The sequence below is a fragment of the Lissotriton vulgaris genome, chromosome 3_1 (genome assembly GCF_964263255.1).
Source record: "Lissotriton vulgaris chromosome 3_1, aLisVul1.2, whole genome shotgun sequence".
NCBI lineage: Eukaryota > Metazoa > Chordata > Amphibia > Caudata > Salamandridae > Lissotriton > Lissotriton vulgaris.
The window spans coordinates 1,968,221,707-1,968,246,327 of NC_141689.1; positions in this window are offsets into that span (position 1 = coordinate 1,968,221,707).

Below are 24,621 nucleotides of genomic sequence, written 5' to 3' on the forward strand. Positions count from 1 at the left end.
TTTGTGTTTGCTTATGTGGCTGCCCAGCATATCCCTTCTAGAGAAACACGACCAGCTTCTGCCAAAGAGGTGGCCGTGGCCTTGGTAGTTGGGGTCGAGGTTGCTTAGGACTTTCATACCCATTGAGATATAAGCCTGGATTATGGTTTGTTCGACAAATCTCCTGAATATAGCCAAAGCTGCTATCTTGACCCTGTTTGCTGACCCCTATGAGGCAAAAAGGACTTACGATTTCCCAAAATCCTTAGATTTGTTTCAGTACATTAGCACTTCTCTTCTAACATCAAATGAACAAGGAACTTCATCTGCAGCTTAAAAAAACTGGAATGAATATTGCCTGTGAAGAGTAAAACTGAGACTGGACTTTCAGTATGCACCCAAAAGTGGACCTATGCCATACCCCGTTGGGAAAAAAATGTGGGATTTGAGGCCAAGAGAGAGGTTAAGTCTCCTAACCTCTTAGTGCAGGTAATGTATTTTTTTTTAATGCTTTATGAAGCTATACATGATAAAACATATTGTTCCGAAGCTTCAAAGGGTTCTTTCTGCAAATCTTTGAAGATTACCAGTTGATCTCAAGATGGTGTAGGATAAAAAAAATCTTAATTACTTTAGCCTAAAATACTTTTTCCAGCTGAAGAAAGAGTACTGGATAAATCCCCTGCTGAACTTCTAGAGGAACTAACTGCAGACCACTGGGCTGTAATTGTAGAAGGGACCAAACACTTGGGAAAAACCTTCTGCAAGAAATACAGGGGTTTTAAATATCCCCAGATATTCAAACATAGTCCAATTTGTCACACCCGACTGATAATGTCGCTCAATTATTTGCACACAATTTGAGAGCGGACGCCTTTTTTGAGGATTGAATGTAAGGTGTCACCTCCCTTGTTCAACCAAGATATTTCTACCCAACCCTCTCAATCACCAGCCCGTTAATTTCATATGACAAAACTGTTTGGCTGCTAGAGCTGAAAGCTGGAGAGGCATAGAATAAAGGGGAAGTAGCAGATTAGGATGGGTTACACTTTGATTTAAGAAGGGCAATAATTAATCTTCAGCCAATGAGGAGCTATGAGGATTACCAAGGTCCTCTCCCCCTGAATTCTCTGATGCAGTTTCTGCAGGAGGGGAACAGGAGGGCAAGTGTACAGGAGCTCCTGAGGCTGAGTAACTGGCAAGCACAGAATAAGAGTGATTGTCAGGATGCAACGAGGTCTATTATAGATTCATTAAATCAATTTATGACATATCAGAAAGACTCCGAGTTATGATGGAAATATGTCAAGGAGGGTAGATTCTGCCTGCAGATTGTCTTTCCCCGGAGAGTACATTGCTTTCAGAAATAGAAGATTCATCTCTGCCTAGAAAAAGGCCTTGTTGGCTAAAAGGCCAGAGTAGGGGACTTTACTCTCCCATGTTTGCTTGCCTTTGCGACAAAGTTTTCTGCCTTCAAAATGAAGAGCTCTGCAAAGTGCTGTAAACTCTTTCTAGTTTGAGCAGCTTTGGGTCCCGAAGTCAATAATCTGCCCTGAGCCTCTCAATTTCCCAATGTTGTTCCCAATCCCACATTCTTGCATCCGTGGTGAGTACCCAAGGAAAGGGTTCTGACATGGAAACGCCCTTCTGAAGATACTTCTCGAGCAACTACCATTGGAGAGCCTGGATTATGCCTTGGGTGTTAGGGGTGTTACCGGTCGTCTTCATTAGTTTCTGATTCTGAACGGCTTCAGGTAATATCTTGTGAAGCTGTAGGGTTAATTTAGGTTAGTGGGTGTATTCTGTAATTTATTTTAAATATTAAGTTTTATTTAAAAACTCAGTCAGTAAGGTTATTGGTTAAATTGCCTTTGGCAATGCTTGTTTATTTACCTACTGAAAAATAGAATCAATTCCTAGAATGTGCGCTCTGCGGAGACAGGCTCGCGCCAACCCTCGTGCCTGGTGTAACCTTACAAGAGGCTCGCGCTGAGTCTCGTGGTGGAAGCTATAAATATGAGCTTCCACCAACTGTCAGACGCTTCGTCTCTTGTTGAACTTGACGAGAGCTTCTGCTCCCGTTTTGAATCCGGCAGTTCCTGTCATCTCTTGTTTCCCCTTCGTGAAAGAAAAACCAAACCCCTTTTATTCTGTTACTTAAGCCCCGCGTAGACTGTTTTCCAATCCCTAGCTGTCATCGTCGCTGATTCACGACCTCCTAGAAGGCAGCGCGGGCGGACTCCGGAGCTCCATTGTGACTGTCAGCCGGGAGGTTTGTTTACTCGCTCCCTCTCAGCCGGCAGTTCGAGACTCTAGGCAGCGCTGCCCTGCTTGATGAAAACAAAACAGTAAGAGATCGTTTTCAGTTTTAAAAAGGCCCCGGACTTAGTTTTAATGCTATGTGGCAAGGTGTAATTTATGAAGGTACTAGAAAACGCTAAGGAAGGAAATTACTCGTTACTAGTGTTAACCAAGGAACAAGCCTTGGCAAGAGCAAGTGACTTTTAAGGTCGAGTTGGAACTGTAAAACCAATGGACTAGCGCCTGAAAAACTTGGAGACACCAAAACGAGATGAGAAGGAGATTTAAGTCTCTAGATGCATAGAGTCAAATATTATATTGTTTTAAGCGCTCTATAGCAGATAAAGGGACAAATAAGCCTTGGTAAAGGCAAATGTGTTAAATAGGCAATCTAATGTGTATGAGCAATTCTGTGATAAGTTGGTTAGTTTACAGTATGATATGAGAAAGGTTAGCCTATTTACAAGGTCAGTCATGATAATTAACCTTAGGAAGTAGAGTGAATTTAGATAGGTTGTCTCTATCTGTCTTCCTACTGCAGAGCTTCCTATCAGCAGAAGTAACCAAAGTTTCAGGTATGATTCAGCATGAAGTTACAAGTTCAGTTTAAACTAACCCTATTAATCTAATTGCCTGATTTCTTTTAGTAGTAGATTTAAGATATACTGACATGTAATGTTTATTTGAAGGTGACAAGATACAGAGTCAGAGTTAAAAAACCTTCGTAAAGTGCAAACAAGGGTCAGACGGATTAATGGTCAGTAAACATGAAGTCTAAGTAATTAGTTAAGCCTGTTAAGAAATCTACAGATGAGTAAATGTTGTCTATATTGCATCGCAGTGTAGCGTGAAGACAGCGCAGAACATTCCTTTTGAAAAGGTCCTCGGCCTGGAGCACTTCCTAGAGAGAGAGACAACAGAAGATTTAATCTTGTATAATTTGTTGTGAGTCTCTCTGTCCACTTCCCCTTTCCCTGGGGGAGAAGTCAATCCAATCAGTGTCAACGTCCTGATTGGGTTGGTTGATCCTTGAGGGAGTTGGGAGTTTGCAGCTCGAGAGGAAAACGTCAGAAGAGTCTCGCAAGACTCCTCAACAGTAGACGAAGCCTCTCTTCCCTAACTTCTAAATCGTTTCCTCTTGAGTCTGCAAACTCACCCTCATGGATGCTTCACAGTTGTCGCAATTAGTCCAGAAATTGACAGTGGAAATGGAAAACTTACGTTTGGAGAATCAATCGCTCCGTCAGGAATTAAATGAGACTAGGGCTGGATTCTCATCTTGGAGGGATCCCTCTAAAGAGAAGAAACCAGTTTTGGCGCCAGCTAGATTTGGAGCTGAAGTTGTTCAGCCACATATTTCTGAAGATCGGTCAGAAAAGCAGCCAGTTCAAGTTACTGTGGTTACTCCTACCCCTGTTCCCTTGGCTAACCCAGAAAGGTTTTCTGGAGATAATAGTAGATTTGCAACCTTTTTTAGTCAGTGTCAATTGCATTTTATGTGTAAGCCTCAAATTTTTTCTTCTGATTCTGCTAAGGTGGCTTTTATAATTTCTTATCTGGGGGGGGTGGCTGCGAATTGGGCCATGCCCTTAGTAGATAATAATGATCCTTTGCTTCATAATTTGCAGAATTTCAAATTAGCCATGTCCAATTTATTCGCTAAACACACCTTAATTCAGTCTTCTGATAATGAGTTGTTGAATCTTCGTCAAGGGACCAAGGATCTTATCTCTTATATTACTACCTTTAATAGACTTCTGTCCGAAACTCATTGGCCTGAGGAGAAGAGAATCTCTTTATTTTATAGAGGTCTAAAGGATGATTTAAAAGATTCTCTTGCTCACATAGTAAATTTGCCTGATGGGTTTAAAGAATTTCAGGATCTGGTGGTTAGGCTTGATCACAGATTAGGTGAACGCAGAAATGAAAAAACTAGGAGTGATTTTAGAAGTTCACTAGTTAAAGTTGAGAAAAAAGAGTCAGAAGTTAAGAATTTTGTTGAACCTGTTTTACCGAGTGGGTTTAAAGGGCCTTTATCCCCAGAAGAAAAAGAACGGAGACGTAAGGGCAATTTATGTTTATATTGTGGCAAACCTGGGCACTTTGCCAAGGATTGTTCTGTAAAACCCACAAAAAAGAAAGTTCTTGCTATTGAAACTCTTCCCATTAAGCCGTCGGAAAACTGAAATTCTCGAGGGAAGCAGAGATCGTTTCCTCGAGTAGAATTTCTTCTAAGGTCTCTAAATTTGTCACCAATGTAACCACACATATTCCCAAACATTTTACTATCCGGTTGGTCTTTATTTTAACCACTCTTCAAAGACATAGTATTCCTGTACTTTTGGATTCTGGGGCTACTGGGAATTTTTTCGATATTGGTTTTGCTCATAAACTGAATCTGAAATTTGTTACTAAAGAGGAACCTGAGTCTGTAAGAGCTGTTGATGGTTCAGTTTTATCTTCCGGCATGATTCAATTTTGTACTGAACCACTGACTATAGTAGCAGATAATGGTCATACTGAGAAGGTGGTTTTTGATCTTATTGATGCACCCAATTTTGGTGTCATTTTAGGCATTCCTTGGTTGGAATTACATAATCCCAAAATTGACTGGATTAAGAGGACTGTTACCTTAGAGTCTTCTTTTTGTAAATTACATTGTTATCAAGAGACCAAAGATCCAGTAATGCCCCTTTTTTGTGCTGCTTTAACTGCTGAAAATAATAAACTTCCAGATGAGTATAAAAACTTTTCTAAGGTTTTTGATCCTGTTGAAGCAACCAAATTACCACCGCATAGAATTTTTGATTGCAGAATTGATTTAGTTCCTGGTGCTATTCTACCCTGTAGTAGAATTTACGCTTTGACTGAGCCTGAAAATGTTTATTTGAGGAACTATTTGGATGAGCTTTTGGAATTAGGTTTCATTCGACATTCCACTTCTCCTGTTTCGTCTCCTCTTTTCTTCGTTGCGAAGAAATCTGGGGATTTGAGGGCTTGTATTGATTACAGAGCGGTTAATAAGGCAACCATTAAGAATAGGTACCCATTGCCTTTGATTCCAGTGCTTCTTAATCAAATTAGAGGTTCTAGTGTTTACACCAAACTGGATCTCAGAGGAGCATATCATTTGATTAGAGTTAAAGAAGGCGATGAATGGAAGACCGCTTTTCGTACGAAATTTGGTCTTTTTGAGTATACGGTTATGCCATTTGGCCTTTGCAACGCTCCAGCAGCTTTTCAATACTTTATTAATGAGGTCTTGCATGATCTATTGGATGTCTGTTGTATCGTTTATATTGACGACATTTTAATTTATTCCAAAAATATGGAAGAGCATGTACAACATGTCCAGTTGGTATTACAGAAATTAAGAGATCATTCTCTGTATGCTAAATTGGAAAAATGTGTTTTCAATGCTTCTCAGGTGGAATTTCTTGGTTATTGTTTGTCACCTAAGGGAATTCTTATGGATCCTAAGAAAGTTGAAGCAATTCTTTCCTGGCCAATTCCTGCTTCAATTAAAGATACGCAGAGAATTTTAGGATTTGCTAACTTTTATAGGCGTTTCATTTCTAAGTTTTCAGAAATTGTTACTCCCATTACTCATTTATTGAAAAAGGGGAAAGTCTTTTCTTGGACTGAAGAAGCTGACCAAGCATTTTCTTTGTTGAAGAAGGCTTTTACCTCTGCTCCTATTTTGGTTCATCCTGACCCTGATAGGCCCTTCTTTGTGGAAGCAGATGCTTCACAGACTGCTATTGGTGGTGTGTTGCTTCAAAAGGATGCAAATTCTGGTCATCTTCATCCTATAGCCTTTTTCTCTAGGAAATTACTTTTGGCTGAGCAAAATTATACGATTGCAGAACGAGAATTGTTAGCCATTAAAGATGTGTTTCAAGAATGGAGACATCACCTTTTGGGAGCTAAACACACTATTACTGTTTACTCTGACCATAAAAATTTACAATTTTATTCTACTGTAAAGGCTTTTACTCCTAGACAAATGAGGTGGTTACAATTTTTTAGTGAATTTGACTTTTTAATTATGTATCGACCTGGAAAGAAACAGCTGTTATCGGACACACTTTCACGATTAGTTTGTGAAAAAGACTTAAATTCTGTTAAGGACCCCCCTAGTATTTTGCCTTTAGAAAAAATTGTTGCGGAAACGCATTCAGAGAATTTCCTAGATTCAGTTAAGAAGGAATTAAGGAATTTTGATGTTCATGAATGGTTACTTAAAAAAGGGAATTCCATTAAAGATGGGTTTTTCTATCACAATGATAAATTGTTTATTCCTACTAGAGTTTTACAGGATAAGGTCATGCAGTGGACTCATGATTTGGCATTGGCGGCGCATCCGGGTATTAACAAAACCTTGGATTTATGTCAACGTCATTTTTGGTGGGACAAAATGATTCCTATAATCCAACAATTCGTAAAAGCTTGTCCAGTTTGTTCACGTCAAAAGGCTTTACATGAAGTTCCAATGGGTTTACTTCGTCCTATGACTATTCCCCCTCATCCTTGGCATACAATCAGCTTGGATTTTATTACTGATCTCCCTAAGTCTAATGGTTTTACTACAGTTCTGGTGGTGGTGGATTTGTTATCTAAAATGGGACATTTTATTCCGTTACATAAGATTCCATCTGCGGCTGAGTTCAGTACTGTATTTTTATCCAACATCGTGAAACTTCATGGTCTTCCCTCAAAAATTATTTCAGATAGGGGTCCTCAGTTCATTTCAAAATTCTGGTCACAACTCAGTAAACATTTAGGAATCGAGTTGGCTCTTTCCTCTTCCTTCCACCCACAGACGGATGGACAGACTGAGAGATTGAACCAGCATGTTGAACAAGGTTTAAGATGTTTGTTAACAACTTCCTCTTGTCCCTGGGATGAAGTTTTGCCTTGGGCAGAATTTTCCTATAATAACACCACTCATTCTGCTCTGGGTTGCTCTCCTTTTTATTTTATCACTGGTCAACATCCAAGGTCTATTCCTATACTCTTACCTGATAAACAATTGTCTATGCCAGCAGTTACTGATAGGTTAACACATCTGTTTGATATCCAAGATAAGGCTAGGAAGCAATGGGTCAAGAGTAAACTTACCATGAAAAAGACTGCGGATTCCCATCGTCAACCTGCTCCTTTGTATAAGGAAGGTCAGTTGGTGTGGTTATCTACTAGAAACATTCAGTTGGAGGGTCCCAGGAAGCTGAAACCCAGATATATTGGGCCGTTTGAAATCAAGAAAGTTTTGAATCCTGTGTCTGTGAAACTAGTTTTGCCTGAGGAATATGCTATTCACCCTGTTTTTCATGTTTCTTTATTGAAACCTTTTGAACCTTCTACTCGAGTTGACAATCCACCTCCACCTGTAATTGTCGGTGACCATGTTGAGTACGAGGTTAAAACTATTCTGGATTCTAAAAGGATACGGGGTACCTTGTTTTATTTGGTTGATTGGAAGGGTTATGATCCTTCTGAGCGATCTTGGGAACCTGAGAGAAATGTTCATGCTCCTAGACTTATTAGGTCTTTTCATGCATTGCATCCTGATAAACCTAGATCTGTAAGACGACCTTTGGGGGGAGGAACTGTTAGGGGTGTTACCGGTCGTCTTCATTAGTTTCTGATTCTGAACGGCTTCAGGTAATATCTTGTGAAGCTGTAGGGTTAATTTAGGTTAGTGGGTGTATTCTGTAATTTATTTTAAATATTAAGTTTTATTTAAAAACTCAGTCAGTAAGGTTATTGGTTAAATTGCCTTTGGCAATGCTTGTTTATTTACCTACTGAAAAATAGAATCAATTCCTAGAATGTGCGCTCTGCGGAGACAGGCTCGCGCCAACCCTCGTGCCTGGTGTAACCTTACAAGAGGCTCGCGCTGAGTCTCGTGGTGGAAGCTATAAATATGAGCTTCCACCAACTGTCAGACGCTTCGTCTCTTGTTGAACTTGACGAGAGCTTCTGCTCCCGTTTTGAATCCGGCAGTTCCTGTCATCTCTTGTTTCCCCTTCGTGAAAGAAAAACCAAACCCCTTTTATTCTGTTACTTAAGCCCCGCGTAGACTGTTTTCCAATCCCTAGCTGTCATCGTCGCTGATTCACGACCTCCTAGAAGGCAGCGCGGGCGGACTCCGGAGCTCCATTGTGACTGTCAGCCGGGAGGTTTGTTTACTCGCTCCCTCTCAGCCGGCAGTTCGAGACTCTAGGCAGCGCTGCCCTGCTTGATGAAAACAAAACAGTAAGAGATCGTTTTCAGTTTTAAAAAGGCCACGGACTTAGTTTTAATGCTATGTGGCAAGGTGTAATTTATGAAGGTACTAGAAAACGCTAAGGAAGGAAATTACTCGTTACTAGTGTTAACCAAGGAACAAGCCTTGGCAAGAGCAAGTGACTTTTAAGGTCGAGTTGGAACTGTAAAACCAATGGACTAGCGCCTGAAAAACTTGGAGACACCAAAACGAGATGAGAAGGAGATTTAAGTCTCTAGATGCATAGAGTCAAATATTATATTGTTTTAAGCGCTCTATAGCAGATAAAGGGACAAATAAGCCTTGGTAAAGGCAAATGTGTTAAATAGGCAATCTAATGTGTATGAGCAATTCTGTGATAAGTTGGTTAGTTTACAGTATGATATGAGAAAGGTTAGCCTATTTACAAGGTCAGTCATGATAATTAACCTTAGGAAGTAGAGTGAATTTAGATAGGTTGTCTCTATCTGTCTTCCTACTGCAGAGCTTCCTATCAGCAGAAGTAACCAAAGTTTCAGGTATGATTCAGCATGAAGTTACAAGTTCAGTTTAAACTAACCCTATTAATCTAATTGCCTGATTTCTTTTAGTAGTAGATTTAAGATATACTGACATGTAATGTTTATTTGAAGGTGACAAGATACAGAGTCAGAGTTAAAAAACCTTCGTAAAGTGCAAACAAGGGTCAGACGGATTAATGGTCAGTAAACATGAAGTCTAAGTAATTAGTTAAGCCTGTTAAGAAATCTACAGATGAGTAAATGTTGTCTATATTGCATCGCAGTGTAGCGTGAAGACAGCGCAGAACATTCCTTTTGAAAAGGTCCTCGGCCTGGAGCACTTCCTAGAGAGAGAGACAACAGAAGATTTAATCTTGTATAATTTGTTGTGAGTCTCTCTGTCCACTTCCCCTTTCCCTGGGGGAGAAGTCAATCCAATCAGTGTCAACGTCCTGATTGGGTTGGTTGATCCTTGAGGGAGTTGGGAGTTTGCAGCTCGAGAGGAAAACGTCAGAAGAGTCTCGCAAGACTCCTCAACATTGGGTGACTGGAATCTGAACATAATAATTCCTCAATGAAGGGGACCAATGGGACAGAACATGAAGAACAAGAGGGTTTAGAAGATAACATGACCCTAGAAGCACAGCTGTACAAGAAGCCATGAGATCTTGAACGCTAAGAAACCAGCGAGTTGGGGGGCGCTAGGTGGCGATAGACCAAGATGAGTGAGGCTCCTGCCTGGGCGAGCTGAAACCCATCCTTCAATGCCATCCTGACCAGTTTTTGCTCGCTGTGCCCAGCGTAATCGGCAGCGCGCTACAGAGAGGATTCCAGCAATACCTTACTCGCTCCTCTACTGTCCGCGGTGAACATCCTACAGGCGGCGTTGACTGACCGCGGCCTCCCGCCCAACTTCACGGGAGCCTCAAGTCCGGGAAAGCCGGCTAGACGATGCTGGGGATTTGGGGCCTGTGACTGTGGGGCGGCCCTGGAGCGGAGGGGCCTGCTCCTGATCACGAGTGCAGCATTTTCCAGCGGCGGAGAAGAGGAGGCGTGCCCTCGCTGCGTCTGGGTCCGATTGCGTGGCTCTCTGTTGCGGTGATACCGGGGGGGATGCACTCAGGCCCCCTCAAGGAGCCGCATGATCTCAGGGCCTCCTGCGAGGCTCACTACATACAGCCCCAGGAGAGAGCCCGCGGAGGGAGAAAACACTCTTTCAGGGAAAAAATCGGGCTGCAGCCTGATAATTACGACACAACGCTGCGGCGGCGCTGCGGAAGGTGGATCTGCTCGAGGAGTGAATAAGCTTGAAGGCCCGAGCTGACAAGAGGCTGCGATCGGTGTGCTGAAGGTCCGCTGTGGGATCAGTGAGGTCCTTGCACAACTCCGCTGAGAGGCCTGTGACCGCCTTTTTGTTTATGCATGGGGGACACTGGAGAGTGGGGGCCTAAACTTCTGCAGCTACGGACTTGCTGCCCTTCAAGGATAACTACTACGGGCATCTGCCTCCACCCTGCCCTGCCTGGCTGACTATATTGTACTACGTACTCATGTCCCCCACCTGAGCCCCAAAGCGGCCACCAAGACTGGCCCTTAATAACGCCTTACCCAGGCTAGACTGGTCCGCATCCTGCATGTCACTGGCCTGAGAACCTGCGGGGTCTTCGGACTCCTCTTTGTTGCTGCTGCTCGGACACCCTTGCCCCCCACCTGCCGCAGCTGCCACGCGCCCTGCCGCCAAGGGGTCGTGGTACGGCATTCACCTGGACTTTGCTGGGGGCCCTCCTGCTGGAACAACTAGGATTTATATCTTTCTGACCCCACCAGCCACTACCCCCCCCCAATGAGGAGGCCTGCTGACCCGTGCGCACCGCACTGTGGACAACAGAGCTCCTACTCTTCTGTCGCGAGATGGGGCGCACCGAGGCAAGACAATCCAAGATTCCCTTCAAATCCCATAAAAACCCCAGGTCTCAATCTGCGGAACACGAGGGATCCTCAACCAGCACCCCGCCAGAACACGACTGGAGAACGCTCCTGCTAGGTATGAAACAGAGCCTCACGTCAATCGACTCCAAAATAGATGCGCTAAATATGAGGATGGACACTGTGGTCGCCAAACTGGGCCAAAATGACACCTGCATCAAGGAAGCGGGGAGCAGAATTTTGGATCTGGAAGACGGGTCCATTAGTAGTGGGTGGCACATATCACAAATGGACAAACTGCTCAAGATCATAGCAGACAAGATTGAGGACTTAGAAGCCCGGTCCAGGCAGAATAATGTGCATTTCCTGGGCCTTGCGGAATCCACCAATACGGGCCGAAAAGAGGACTTTGTGGAAAAGCTGATGGCAGACCTCTTTGGGAGAGAATCTTTTTCGGCGCACCTCACGGTCGAGCGTGCGCATAGATCGCTGGCCGCCCGTCCCTCCCCAGGAGCGACGCCCAGACCCATCATAGCCTGCTTCCTGAATTACTGCAACCAGGATGTAGTCCTCCACTTGGCCCGCGAGAAAGGGCAAGTACATTATGAAAACACAACACTGGCCTTCTTTCCAGACTTTACACTGAGGGTGCAGGAGGCGAGGTGCAAGTTCGCAGGAGTCAAAAAGAAGCTCCAAACCCAGGGAATCCCCAACACGAAGCTCTACTCTGCCAAGCTGAGAATCAATCATCAGGGGAAACAACACTTCTTCACCACCCCGCAGCAGGTAGAGGACTACCTCAAACATCATAAGAGGGCGACCTCCAGGGACGAGGCGGCCCGGAACCGCTGCGGGTCGCAGTACCCATTGTCCCAGCAAGACTAGCATATGGACCCGATGGCTGCTGTGGCGGACACTTCTATAAACTTCACCGTTGTTGGCGAACTGTTCTTCTCTGGTGATGTATGCATAAAGAAAGGCATATATGGTCTGTGAGTTATAGACTGCTCAGCCACCCACCTCCATCCCACGATTGGCTACCTAGCTACCAAGCGACGGTGCCTGTGGGTGTAAGTAGGGAGGAGCGTGGGCAGGCCGAGTGCCCCTAGTGGTTCTTTCCCCCTAAAGGGCGAACCCCAGGAACCCCCCCCCTTTTGGGTGGGGGCTGTCCTACATATCGAAATGTGGTTAATGTTGGAGGGTGGGGACTATATACCTGGCAAGTTGGGGATGCCGGTGTGGGTGGGGGATACTTTGTTCCAACTATTGCATTGCTAAGTACAGAGGGAAGTCTGGATACTTAATATTGTATAATGTTCTTTACACATCGACATGGAGATGACAGGTAATACACAGGCTCTTCGACACATCAAGGTAGCTTCATGGAATGTCTGGGGCCTTAATGACCCCAGGAAGCGCAGACAGATATTGGGCTACCTAGACAGGCACGGGGTGATAGTGGCCCTCCTGCAGGAGACGCACCTGGCACCTGGGAGCACCCCTCAATTCGCATCTCGATGGGCTTCATGCCATGGATTTGCTTCTTACTCCACTTACTCCAGGGCGGTGGCCATTTTAATCAAACGGGGAGTGGAATTTACACCACAGGGAACGGACTCTGACACAGAAGGTAGATTCTGCATAGTGTGGGGGCAACTTCATTCTCACAATGTCCTCTTCGCGAATTACTATGGCCCTAACACTGATAACCTCAATGCCCTGTTCTTGCTATGTTCTTGCTTAACTGGGGCAGTGTTATGTGTTTTACATTGCCTTGCGGCTAGATCCCGCTGATGGCTATTGGCCACTACCTCAAGGCCGAACTGTGTACGGCAAGTGTAGCACGTGAAAGGTCCTTCTAGGGCAAATTGTAAGGTGACATCGCATACATTTGATGAGTGGTTCCTTAACCCTAATAATACCTGAGAGGTGTAGGTTAGGCGCCTAGTACAGGGATTCCTCGTCTTTGTAGGGGATATTGCCATAGTCTCCTGACCCTGGCCCCGTCCTGTCGCGGACGGGCGCAGACGGGCTGGTCTTTGGCTCGTCTTAGGCACAGGAGTAGGCGCCACCCTGCGCGCCAACGCTGCGCGCTTGGGCCGACTAGGGGCTAAATAGCCTTGCAAATGCGGAGGTCTAGAGCACTAACCGCTCGACTCTCCGTGTGGCCCGTCTCTGCCCCGCCCTCCACACACCGCGATTGGCTGCAGTGCCGGTTCAGGGGTCAGGAGGCAGAGAAACCGGTCCCACTCTGGTAGCCTAGATGTATGCAAGTAAGTGAATATTTGTACACAGCGTGCCTCTAAATATCTGTCCAGGAGCACATTTACAGGAAATACAGTTGGATAAACCATTTTATGCAAAATCAAAAAACAAGTAGTACTCAACAGCATGAGAGGATGACAATAGCAGGATGGAGACAGAACAGCCGCTTTTCTGAGGGGAAAGGTTCTGCACTTGCCACTAGTTATCGGTCCAGATATGCATGCAAATATGGGCTGTGGAAGGGCGCCCCGGGGTGGACGGGGGCACAAGGATCTGTGTGCCTTTTCCCTGAGGAAAACTTTGGAGAAGTGCTGAACTCCAAATGGTTTGGTAAGCAGTGTCCCTATAAAGAGTTTAGGGTATCCAATATTAGTGTTTTCAGCCAAGCCCAGAATTTGCATATTATTCCTCCTTAATCTAGTCTCTAGGTCTTCATTTTTGACAACCAAAGGTTCCAGTAGTCATGAGTTTTATCTTTGGCTTGGTCCTCGTGGTTGAAGATATGTTCCTCAGTTGCATCAAGCTTGGTATTATACCTATCAAGACATTCCGAGGAAAACTACTAGGTAAAAATGTTCTAAGGGAGAAATTTATAGACCTAGCATGGATTTATTCCCCAAATACATATGAACATACAACGCAAATATCCACGGGTCTGATAAGCAAGATAAATGTAAGAAACTAGAAACTGGATTGATCTGATTTCTACAACTCAGTAAAGATTTTTTTTAAAAAAAGGACGGATTCTCATCGCTCACCAGTGGTGACATGCTTCATCATCTGGGTCTCCTCCCATTGCCACACTAGTGGCACTAATGGCTGCAACCCTTGCTTAAGAAAAGGGGAGCTCGCAGATGTTTCAACCTATTGTGAAAATAATGGAAAGCAAAAATATTTATTTGCACCTCTCAGAGATCAAAACATAAAAACAGTGCAATATGACAGTATTAAACAAATAACTGTCTAGATGTGAAGGGTCAACATGTTTCAGCAAATAAAGGATAACTTATCCTATGCCTTCGTCAGGACCTTAAGTATTGCAGCTGCAAGTGAGTGTTATGTGAGTGTTATATATTCACAATATATAACATGTGTAAAGAGTTGGAACTGATAAAACCTCTTTACCTGAAAATAAGGGTAACAATTCCTCTGTAAATGACGATTTTATGCAACACAGAAATGTATATACACAATGTCAAATACTGATAAATAAGAAGAACGAAAAATCCAGTTATAGCTAGGAGCTCAAATCATTATCTCCATGGCCAAAGAATTCAAATGTGCCCACTCTTTATACATTGCCTTTATGTATAATACAGGCTTACCACGGCTCAGGACCGCTCTATAAGAAAAGTAGGAAAAAGAACCACATATATATATATGTGATAACCTACTTGGTATACTGCCTTTATACCATCTATAAAATTCATATTATCAGTGCACAGTCAGTAAAACAAGCAGCTTTAAGCTAAAGAATGTTATATATTCTCAATGTATAACATGTGTAATTCTAACTATTCCTCTGTAAATGACCATCAGGTCTAGAGACAGAACTGTATAAAAAACCAATGGCTAGAAATTTGTTATTGCGGTTGATAGTCATCACCCCAAATCTCTCAGAGATAATTTGCCATTCGGGCAATTTCTCGCGGCCCTAAGAAACTGCTCTACGAAGGAGAGTTTTGAGAATCATGCCTCCAAACTCTCTAGCCAATTTCACATTAGGAACTACAACAGACAGGCTCTGTTGGACTTACCAGTAGTCAAATCTGATCTAAAGAAACAGGATGACATTTGTCAACACTTTGGGGACTATATAATCGGGGATTTAAAAAGTGTTTGTAAACATTGGGGAATATTAAACATAGGCAATGAGGGTATACCACCTCCCCGCTTTGCTTTTAAAAGGAGTACTAACCTTAGAGACCACCTAGTCCACACAAGACCTAGAACTAAAACAGCCCCAGCAACGGGACTCTTTGGGATTTTCTGGCAGTACAGGGACATTTTCCTTGTGGCTCCTGCACTGCATGTCCCCTAACACAAATCACTAAGGGCCATATGTATCTAAGTTCTGTATTGCGAATTCTAAATAGCGATTTTTAAGGAATCGCTATTTAGAAATCGCAAAACGGGATGTATGAAAATAATCGCTTTTTTTTGCAATTTCTTTCCCATTCATTCCTATGGGCCAGGAGGCCCATAGGAATGATTGTGAAATGCATTTCATTTTGCGATTCGCAATTTGCTAATCGCAAAATGAGATTGATTTCAAGGGTGCAGGGGTGTCTCGAGGACACCCTGCTGCACCCCTGTAAATTACATGTGTGTGCATATGGCACATATACATTGCTGAAACATGATGACCCTTCACATCTAGACAGTTATTTGTTTAAGACTGTCGTTTTGCACTGTTTTTATGTTTTGATCTCTGAGAGGCGCGGATAAATATTTTTGCTTCCCATCGGTCAATTTTAACTCACATCACACACACTTTACTGCACTGCATTCACGATTCCCCTATAATCGAGTACTCGCATCTAGAGGTCCAAACACTGCGTGTTTTATCGCAATGGGTTAAAACATCTGAGAACTCCCCCTTTCTTAAGAAAGGGTTGCAGCCCTTAGTGCCACAAGTGTGGCATTGGGAGGAGACCCAGATGATGAAGCATGTTACCACTGGTGAGTGATGGGAATCCGTCCTTTTAAAATAATTTTTCTTTACTGAGTCTTAGAAATCAGATCAATCCAGTTTCTAGGTTCTTACGTTTTTCTTGCTTATCAGACCCGTGGATATTTGTGCTGTTTGTATCAAGGAACTCCCCCATCCTGTCGAGCCGAGTGGTAAGCGAGTCGAACCGGGTATCGATGGTGCAAAACCCAGCATGCAGCTCGACCATGATGGCTGCCGCGCCATCTAGTATAGGGGGCTGAACGTCAGATTCTCCCTCCTCTCTGTGTCAAGGTTTTGTCCAGGGTGGTCCGATGTGCCAGACCTTTCGAAGGTCAGCTTGGGTTGTTTGGGGTCATCACAACCACCTTTTTCTCACATTTATGTGATGGAAAGTTCTGGGATCTGCATGTGTCCACAAAATTTCACCCACCCTCCATTCTCCAAAGTCTCCTAGTGAAAATGCTACTTCACTCGTGTGAGTTTGCCAAGTACCTGAAACATGCAAGGGCCCAAAACGTATTGTAGAGACATCAAAATTATCTATTGCAAAAATACCTCTTTTTGCAAGAGGGGCCACCTAGGTTTTTGGCCGCTGGCTCTGTGGCCATACAGGGAAATCTACCAAACCCACAGATTTCTGAAAACTAGGCACCAGGGGCAGTACAGGGAGGTATGGCTTGTATGGACCCACCAAAGGTTTCCTACCCAGTATCCCCTCATATTTAGCTGAAAGAATCTGATTTTTTCACATTTCAGTGTGGGAAATTTGTGGGATCACTGGGCTGACACAAATTTCCTACCACCCAGAGTTTCTACAGGTCTCCCGATAAAAATGGTACCTCACTTGTGTGGGTGGGTCAAGTACCTGGTACAGGCAAGGGCCCAAAACCTCCTGAGGAGAAATCAAAATCACCAATCACAAAGTGACCTGGTTTTGCAAGGGGGCACCTGGGTTTTTGGCCCCGGGCTCACAGCCATGTAGGGAAACCTACCAAACCCACACATTTCTGAAAGCTAAACACCCGGGGCTGAACAAATTTCATTTTCCACATATTTTGCATTGGATCTCTGTGCCAGCACAAATGTCCTACCACATAGCATTCCCCTGGGTAAAATGATGCCTGATAGTGATCTGTGTGTTGGTGGCAATTCCTAATAGGTCACGAATTGCAAACTTCCTCATTATTATTCATCAAGTAGGTTAATTTCTTACCTACCAGGAGTCGGTATTTAGAAAAACATTCATACATCAGGAAAATGGATTTACTAATTGCGATTTGGGGAAAGTTGCAATCAGGAAATTGGTCGTTCTAATGTGTTTACATCTGGCCCAAAGTGCGATAGGCACATATTAGTCCCTCCTACCACACCCACTTTACATTAGTAACCAAGCCGGTATAATTGCATCACACAAACTGTGAGGGTTTGTGGAAGTTTACTATGATGAAGAGGATTATACTAAGGGTGAGGAAGATTACTGGATAGTAATTGTTTCATTACCCTACATCTTATTCTCCTTGTTATACTGCTAAAATCTGAGTATTCAACAATCATTTCATTTTTGTCTTCATTACCAAAGCTCTAACATTAGCAGAATCATTTGGAATAACTGCAACATGTTGTGAGACAAAAAGGTGTTTGTGTTTGCTTATGTGGCTGCCCAGCATATCCCTTCTAGAGAAACACGACCAGCTTCTGCCAAAGAGGTGGCCGTGGCCTTGGTAGTTGGGGTCGAGGTTGCTTAGGACTTTCATACCCATTGAGATATAAGCCTGGATTATGGTTTGTTAGACAAATCTCCTGAATATAGCCAAAGCTGCTATCTTGACCCTGTTTGCTGACCCCTATGAGGCAAAAAGGACTTACGATTTCCCAAAATCCTTAGATTTGTTTCAGTACATTAGCACTTCTCTTCTAACATCAAATGAACAAGGAACTTCATCTGCAGCTTAAAAAAACTGGAATGAATATTGCCTGTGAAGAGTAAAACTGAGACTGGACTTTCGGTATGCACCCAAAAGTGGACCTATGCCATACCCCGTTGGAAAAAAAATTTGGGATTTGAGGCCAAGAGAGAGGTTAAGTCTCCTAACCTCTTAGTGCAGGTAATGTATTTTTTTTTAATGCTTTATGAAGCTATACATGATAAAACATATTGTTCCGAAGCTTCAAAGGGTTCTTTCTGCAAATCTTTGAAGATTACCAGTTGATCTCAAGATGGTGTAGGATAAAAAAATCTTAATTACTTTAGCCTAAAATACTTTTTCCAGCTGAAGAAAGAGTACTGGATAAATCCCCTGCTGAACTTCTAGAGGAACTAACTGCAGACCACTGGGCTGTAATTGTAGAAGGGACCAAACACTTGGGAAAAACCTTCTGCAAGAAATACAGGGGTTTTAAATATCCCCAGATATTCAAACATAGTCCAATTTGTCACACCCGACTGATAATGTCGCTCAATTATTTGCACACAATTTGAGAGCGGACGCCTTTTTTGAGGATTGAATGTAAGGTGTCACCTCCCTTGTTCAACCAAGATATTTCTACCCAACCCTCTCAATCACCAGCCCGTTAATTTCATATGACAAAACTGTTTGGCTGCTAGAGCTGAAAGCTGGAGAGGCATAGAATAAAGGGGAAGTAGCAGATTAGGATGGGTTACACATTGATTTAAGAAGGGCAATAATTAATCTTCAGCCAATGAGGAGCTATGAGGATTACCAAGGTCCTCTCCCCCTGAATTCTCTGATGCAGTTTCTGCAGGAGGGGAACAGGAGGGCAAGTGTACAGGAGCTCCTGAGGCTGAGTAACTGGCAAGCACAGAATAAGAGTGATTGTCAGGATGCAACGAGGTCTATTATAGATTCATTAAATCAATTTATGACATATCAGAAAGACTCCTAGTTATGATGGAAATATGTCAAGGAGGGTAGATTCTGCCTGCAGATTGTCTTTCCCCGGAGAGTACATTGCTTTCAGAAATAGAAGATTCATCTCTGCCTAGAAAAAGGCCTTGTTGGCTAAAAGGCCAGAGTAGGGGACTTTACTCTCCCATGTTTGCTTGCCTTTGCGACAAAGTTTTCTGCCTTCAAAATGAAGAGCTCTGCAAAGTGCTGTAAACTCTTTCTAGTTTGAGCAGCTTTGGGTCCCGAAGTCAATAATCTGCCCTGAGCCTCTCAATTTCCCAATGTTGTTCCCAATCCCACATTCTTGCATCCGTGGTGAGTACCCAAGGAAAGGGTTCTGACATGGAAACGCCCTTCTGAAGATACTTCTCGAGCAACTACCATTGGAGAGCCTGGATTATGCCTTGGGTGACTGGAATCTGAACATAATAATTCCTCAATGAAGGGGACCAATGGGACAGAACATGAAGAACAAGAGGGTTTAGAAGATAACATGACCCTAGAAGCACAGCTGTACAAGAAGCCATGAGATCTTGAACGCTAAGAAACCAGCGAGTTGGGGGGCGCTAGGTGGCGATAGACCAAGATGAGTGAGGCTCCTGCCTGGGCGAGCTGAAACCCATCGTTCAATGCCATCCTGACCAGTTTTTGCTCGCTGTGCCCAGCGTAATCGGCAGCGCGCTACAGAGAGGATTCCAGCAATACCTTACTCGCTCCTCTACTGTCCGCGGTGAACATCCTACAGGCGGCGTTGACTGACCGCGGCCTCCCGCCCAACTTCACGGGAGCCTCAAGTCCGGGAAAGCCGGCTAGACGATGCTGGGGATTTGGGGCCTGTGACTGTGGGGCGGCCCTGGAGCGGAGGGGCCTGCTCCTGATCACGAGTGCAGCATTTTCCAGCGGCGGAGAAGAGGAGGCGTGCCCTCGCTGCGTCTGGGTCCGATTGCGTGGCTCTCTGTTGCGGTGATACCGGGGGGGATGCACTCAGGCCCCCTCATGGAGCCGCATGATCTCAGGGCCTCCTGCGAGGCTCACTACATACAGCCCCAGGAGAGAGCCCGCGGAGGGAGAAAACACTCTTTCAGGGAAAAAATCGGGCTGCAGCCTGATAATTACGACACAACGCTGCGGCGGCGCTGCGGAAGGTGGATCTGCTCGAGGAGTGAATAAGCTTGAAGGCCCGAGCTGACAAGAGGCTGCGATCGGTGTGCTGAAGGTACGCTGTGGGATCGGTGAGGTCCTTGCACAACTCCGCTGAGAGGCCTGTGACCGCCTTTTTGTTTATGCACGGGGGACACTGGAGAGTGGGGGCCTAAACTTCTGCAGCTTCAAGGATAACTACTACGGGCATCTGCCTCCACCCTGCCCTGCTTGGCTGACTATATTGTACTACGTACTCATGTCCCCCACCTGAGCCCCAAAGCGGCCACCAAGACTGGCCCTTGATAACGCCTTACCCAGGCTAGACTGGTCCGCATCCTGCATGTCACTGGCCTGAGAACCTGCGGGGTCTTCGGACTCCTCTTTGTTGCTGCTGCTCGGACACCCTTTCCCCCCACCTGCCGCAGCTGCCACGCGCCCTGCCGCCAAGGGGTCGTGGTACGGCATTCACCTGGACTTTGCTGGGGGCCCTCCTGCTGGAACAACTAGGATCTATATCTTTCTGACCCCACCAGCCACTACCCCCCCCCCCAATGAGGAGGCCTTCTGACCCGTGCGCACCGCACTGTGGACAACAGAGCTCCTACTCTTCTGTCGCGAGATGGGGCGCACCGAGGCAAGACAATCCAAGATTCCCTTCAAATCCCATAAAAACCCCAGGTCTCAATCGGCGGAACACGAGGGATCCTCAACCAGCACCCCGCCAGAACACGACTGGAGAACGCTCCTGCTAGGTATGAAACAGAGCCTCAAGTCAATCGACTCCAAAATAGATGCGCTAAATATGAGGATGGACACTGTGGTCGCCAAACTGGGCCAAAATGACACCTGCATCAAGGAAGCGGGGAGCAGAATTTTGGATCTGGAAGATGGGTCCATTACTAGTGGGTGGCACATATCACAAATGGACAAACTGCTCAAGATCATAGCAGACAAGATTGAGGACTTAGAAGCCCGGTCCAGGCGGAATAATGTGCATTTCCTGGGCCTTGCGGAATCCACCAATACGGGCCGAAAAGAGGACTTTGTGGAAAAGCTGATGGCAGACCTCTTTGGGAGAGAATCTTTTTCGGCGCACCTCACGGTCGAGCGTGCGCATAGATCGCTGGCCGCCCATCCCTCCCCAGGAGCGACGCCCAGACCCATCATAGCCTGCTTCCTGAATTACTGCGACCAGGATGTAGTCCTCCACTTGGCCCGCGAGAAAGGGCAAGTACATTATGAAAACACAACACTGGCCTTCTTTCCAGACTTTACACTGAGGGTGCAGGAGGCGAGGTGCAAGTTCGCAGGAGTCAAAAAGAAGCTCCAAACCCAGGGAATCCCCAACACGAAGCTCTACTCTGCCAAGCTGAGAATCAATCATCAGGGGAAACAACACTTCTTCACCACCCCGCAGTAGGTAGAGGACTACCTCAAACATCATAAGAGGGCGACCTCCAGGGACGAGGCGGCCCGGAACCGCTGCGGGTCGCAGTACCCATTGTCCCAGCAAGACTAGCATATGGACCCGATGGCTGCTGTGGCAGACACTTCTATAAACTTCACCGTTGTTGGCGAACTGTTCTTCTCTGGTGATGTATGCATAAAGAAAGGCATATATGGTCTGTGAGTTATAGACTGCTCAGCCACCCACCTCCATCCCACGATTGGCTACCTAGCTACCAAGCGACGGTGCCTGTGGGTGTAAGTAGGGAGGAGCGTGGGCAGGCCGAGTGCCCCTAGTGGTTCTTTCCCCCTAAAGGGCGAACCCCAGGAACCCCCCCCCTTTTGGGTGGGGGCTGTCCTACATATCGAAATGTGGTTAATGTTGGAGGGTGGGGACTATATACCTGGCAAGTTGGGGATGCCGGTGTGGGTGGGGGATACTTTGTTCCAACTATTGCATTGCTAAGTACAGAGGGAAGTCTGGATACTTAATATTGTATAATGTTCTTTACACATCGACATGGAGATGACAGGTAATACACAGGCTCTTCGACACATCAAGGTAGCTTCATGGAATGTCCGGGCCTTAATGACCCCAGGAAGCGCAGACAGATATTGGGCTACCTAGACAGGCACGGGGTGATAGTGGCCCTCCTGCAGGAGACGCACCTGGCACCTGGGAGCACCCCTCAATTCGCATCTCGATGGGCTTCATGCCATGGATTTGCTTCTTACTCCACTTACTCCAGGGCGGTGGCCATTTTAATCAAACGGGGAGTGGAATTTACACCACAGGGAACGGACTCTGACACAGAAGGTAGATTCTGCATAGTGTGGGGGCAACTTCATTCTCACAATGTCCTCTTCGCGAATTACTATGGCCCTAACACTGATAACCTCAATGCCCTGTTCTTGCTATGGGGTAAGATACAAGTGTTGGGCATCACATATGTTATTCTGGGAGGAGACTTCAATACGGCTTTACACCCCCAAGCAGACAGATCGCACCACCTCCCGATACACTACATAGTCACACATAGAACGCTAAGCGACATAGTGGGAGGTCACTACCTGCTAGATGCCTGGAGATACGAACAACTCACACTCAAACAAGGCACTCATTACTCGGTGGTCCACTCCACTTGGGCGCGCCTAGATTATGTTTTCCTAACGGCAGGAATGACACACTGACTGGCGCAAGCGGCGCACTTTGCCTGCACTTTCTCGGACCACTCCCCATTCCTCGTGGACCTTCAGATCCCTGTAGATTGCTCCCCATATTTGAGCTGCCAACTTAATCCCTCTCACCTCTGCAACGATGTCTTTAGGACCAACTGGAGCAGGACATTCTAGACTTTTTTGATCGTAATCTGACGTCCGTGTCCAGCGTCACGACAGTGTGGGAGGCCTTCAAGGTCACTGTGCGAGGTTGGTGCCTAGCCAAGGGAGGGGGGATACTCATATCTTTACGAGGTGACCTTAGGAAGTTTGAATCTGAACTATGTGAGCTAGAACACACATTGGCATGGAACCCACGCGATCATGCGACTAAAGCCCAAATGAGGGACAAATTGACTGAATATGTGACGGTGGCTGACAGAGAATGCAAATTTTGTGGGAAACCACATACAGCGCGCATTTATGGGTAGGGCGACCGCCCTGGGATGGCACTGACAAATGCAATTTGGCCTTCTAGGTTTGCTAACTGTGTTACCGAGCTACAAGACGCTCAAGGTACCGTGTACAGAAATCTCCCGGACCAACTCCGTATCCTCAGGGATTATTACAACACACTGTACACCTCACACGGGGGCATGTTAATTGACTTGATTGTCTTTTTTGGAGACACTGCGATAGCCTGGCTGGGAGTCACTCAACAAAAGTTCTTAAACTTAGAGTTGGAGCTAGATGAAATAACAGAAGCCATCATAAAGACGAAGTTTGGCCGTGCCCCTGGCTCGGATGGTCTTCCGATTGAATTTTATAAAACTTTTGCCCCCTTGCTAGCTCCTATCCTAAAAGAAGTCTACTATGCAGCGCTGGAAGAGGGGAGCTTGCCCCGTACTATGCGTTCAGCTCTGATAACTTCCCTACTTAAACCTGGCAAACCGCTCGTGCAATGCGATTCATATCGCCCTTTGTCTGTGCTAAATTGCGATACCAAAATCTTAGCAAAAGTCCTGCCTACGCGCCTTAACTTCCTGATGGAGCATCTCGTCTTACCGGATTAGGCAGGGTTTGTCCCAAATCGTGCAACGTCACATAACTTGCGCACGCTTCATGCGGTGTTGCAAGACATAGATCCTAACTGCGAGGCAGCCGCTATATTTCTCGATGCCACAAAAGGTGTTTGACTCGCTAGAATGGGATTACTTGCTAGGCATACTGGAACGCATGGAAATGCCCTTCAGCTTTTTGAACTGGTTGCGGCTGCTGTACTGCCAGCCGACGGCGGCGGTGTTGCTAAACGGGTCCAGATCTTCCCCTTTCAGTATTAACAGGGGCATTTGCCAGGGGTGCCCGCTATCCCCCATTCTTTTTGCGCTGGCTATTTAGCCATTAGCAGCAAAACTCAGACAGCATCATAACCACCGAGCGCTAATTTACCCAGCCCGACAGTTATTCATCTCACTCTACGCAGATGACATGACACTCTACGTCAAGAAACCACAAGAGAATCTCAATCCCCTTCTGCGTGTAATCACTCAATTTGGTGGCGTTGCCGGGATACAAATTAACTGGGGCAAATGTGCGGTGTTTCCCCGATCAGAAAAAACGCAGCCACACCAACTAGACAACCCCCTTGTCTGGGAAATGGAGGAACTGAAATACGTAGGCATCCAAATAACTAGGCAGAGAGATACCCAGATTAGAGCCAATTGAGGGACGGCCCTAGATAAAATTACTGATAGCATCACCAAATGGATACGCCTCCCAATCTCAATGGCGCATCGTATCTCTCTCCTCAAGATGGTGTTGCTGCCAAAACTTTTATATTCATTCACTAACATTCCATATAACACGGGACAGAATTTTTTCTGCGCACTCAGAACCCAATTGACACAGCTTATATGGGGCGGAAAGCAGGCAAGAATTAGTCTTGCTACGCTAATGTTACCATATCACCAAGGGGGCTTTGAGGTCCCCAACTTTGAGAGGCATTACGACTGCGCACAAGGCCACTTCGCCGTTTATTGGTTCCACCAGCCACCC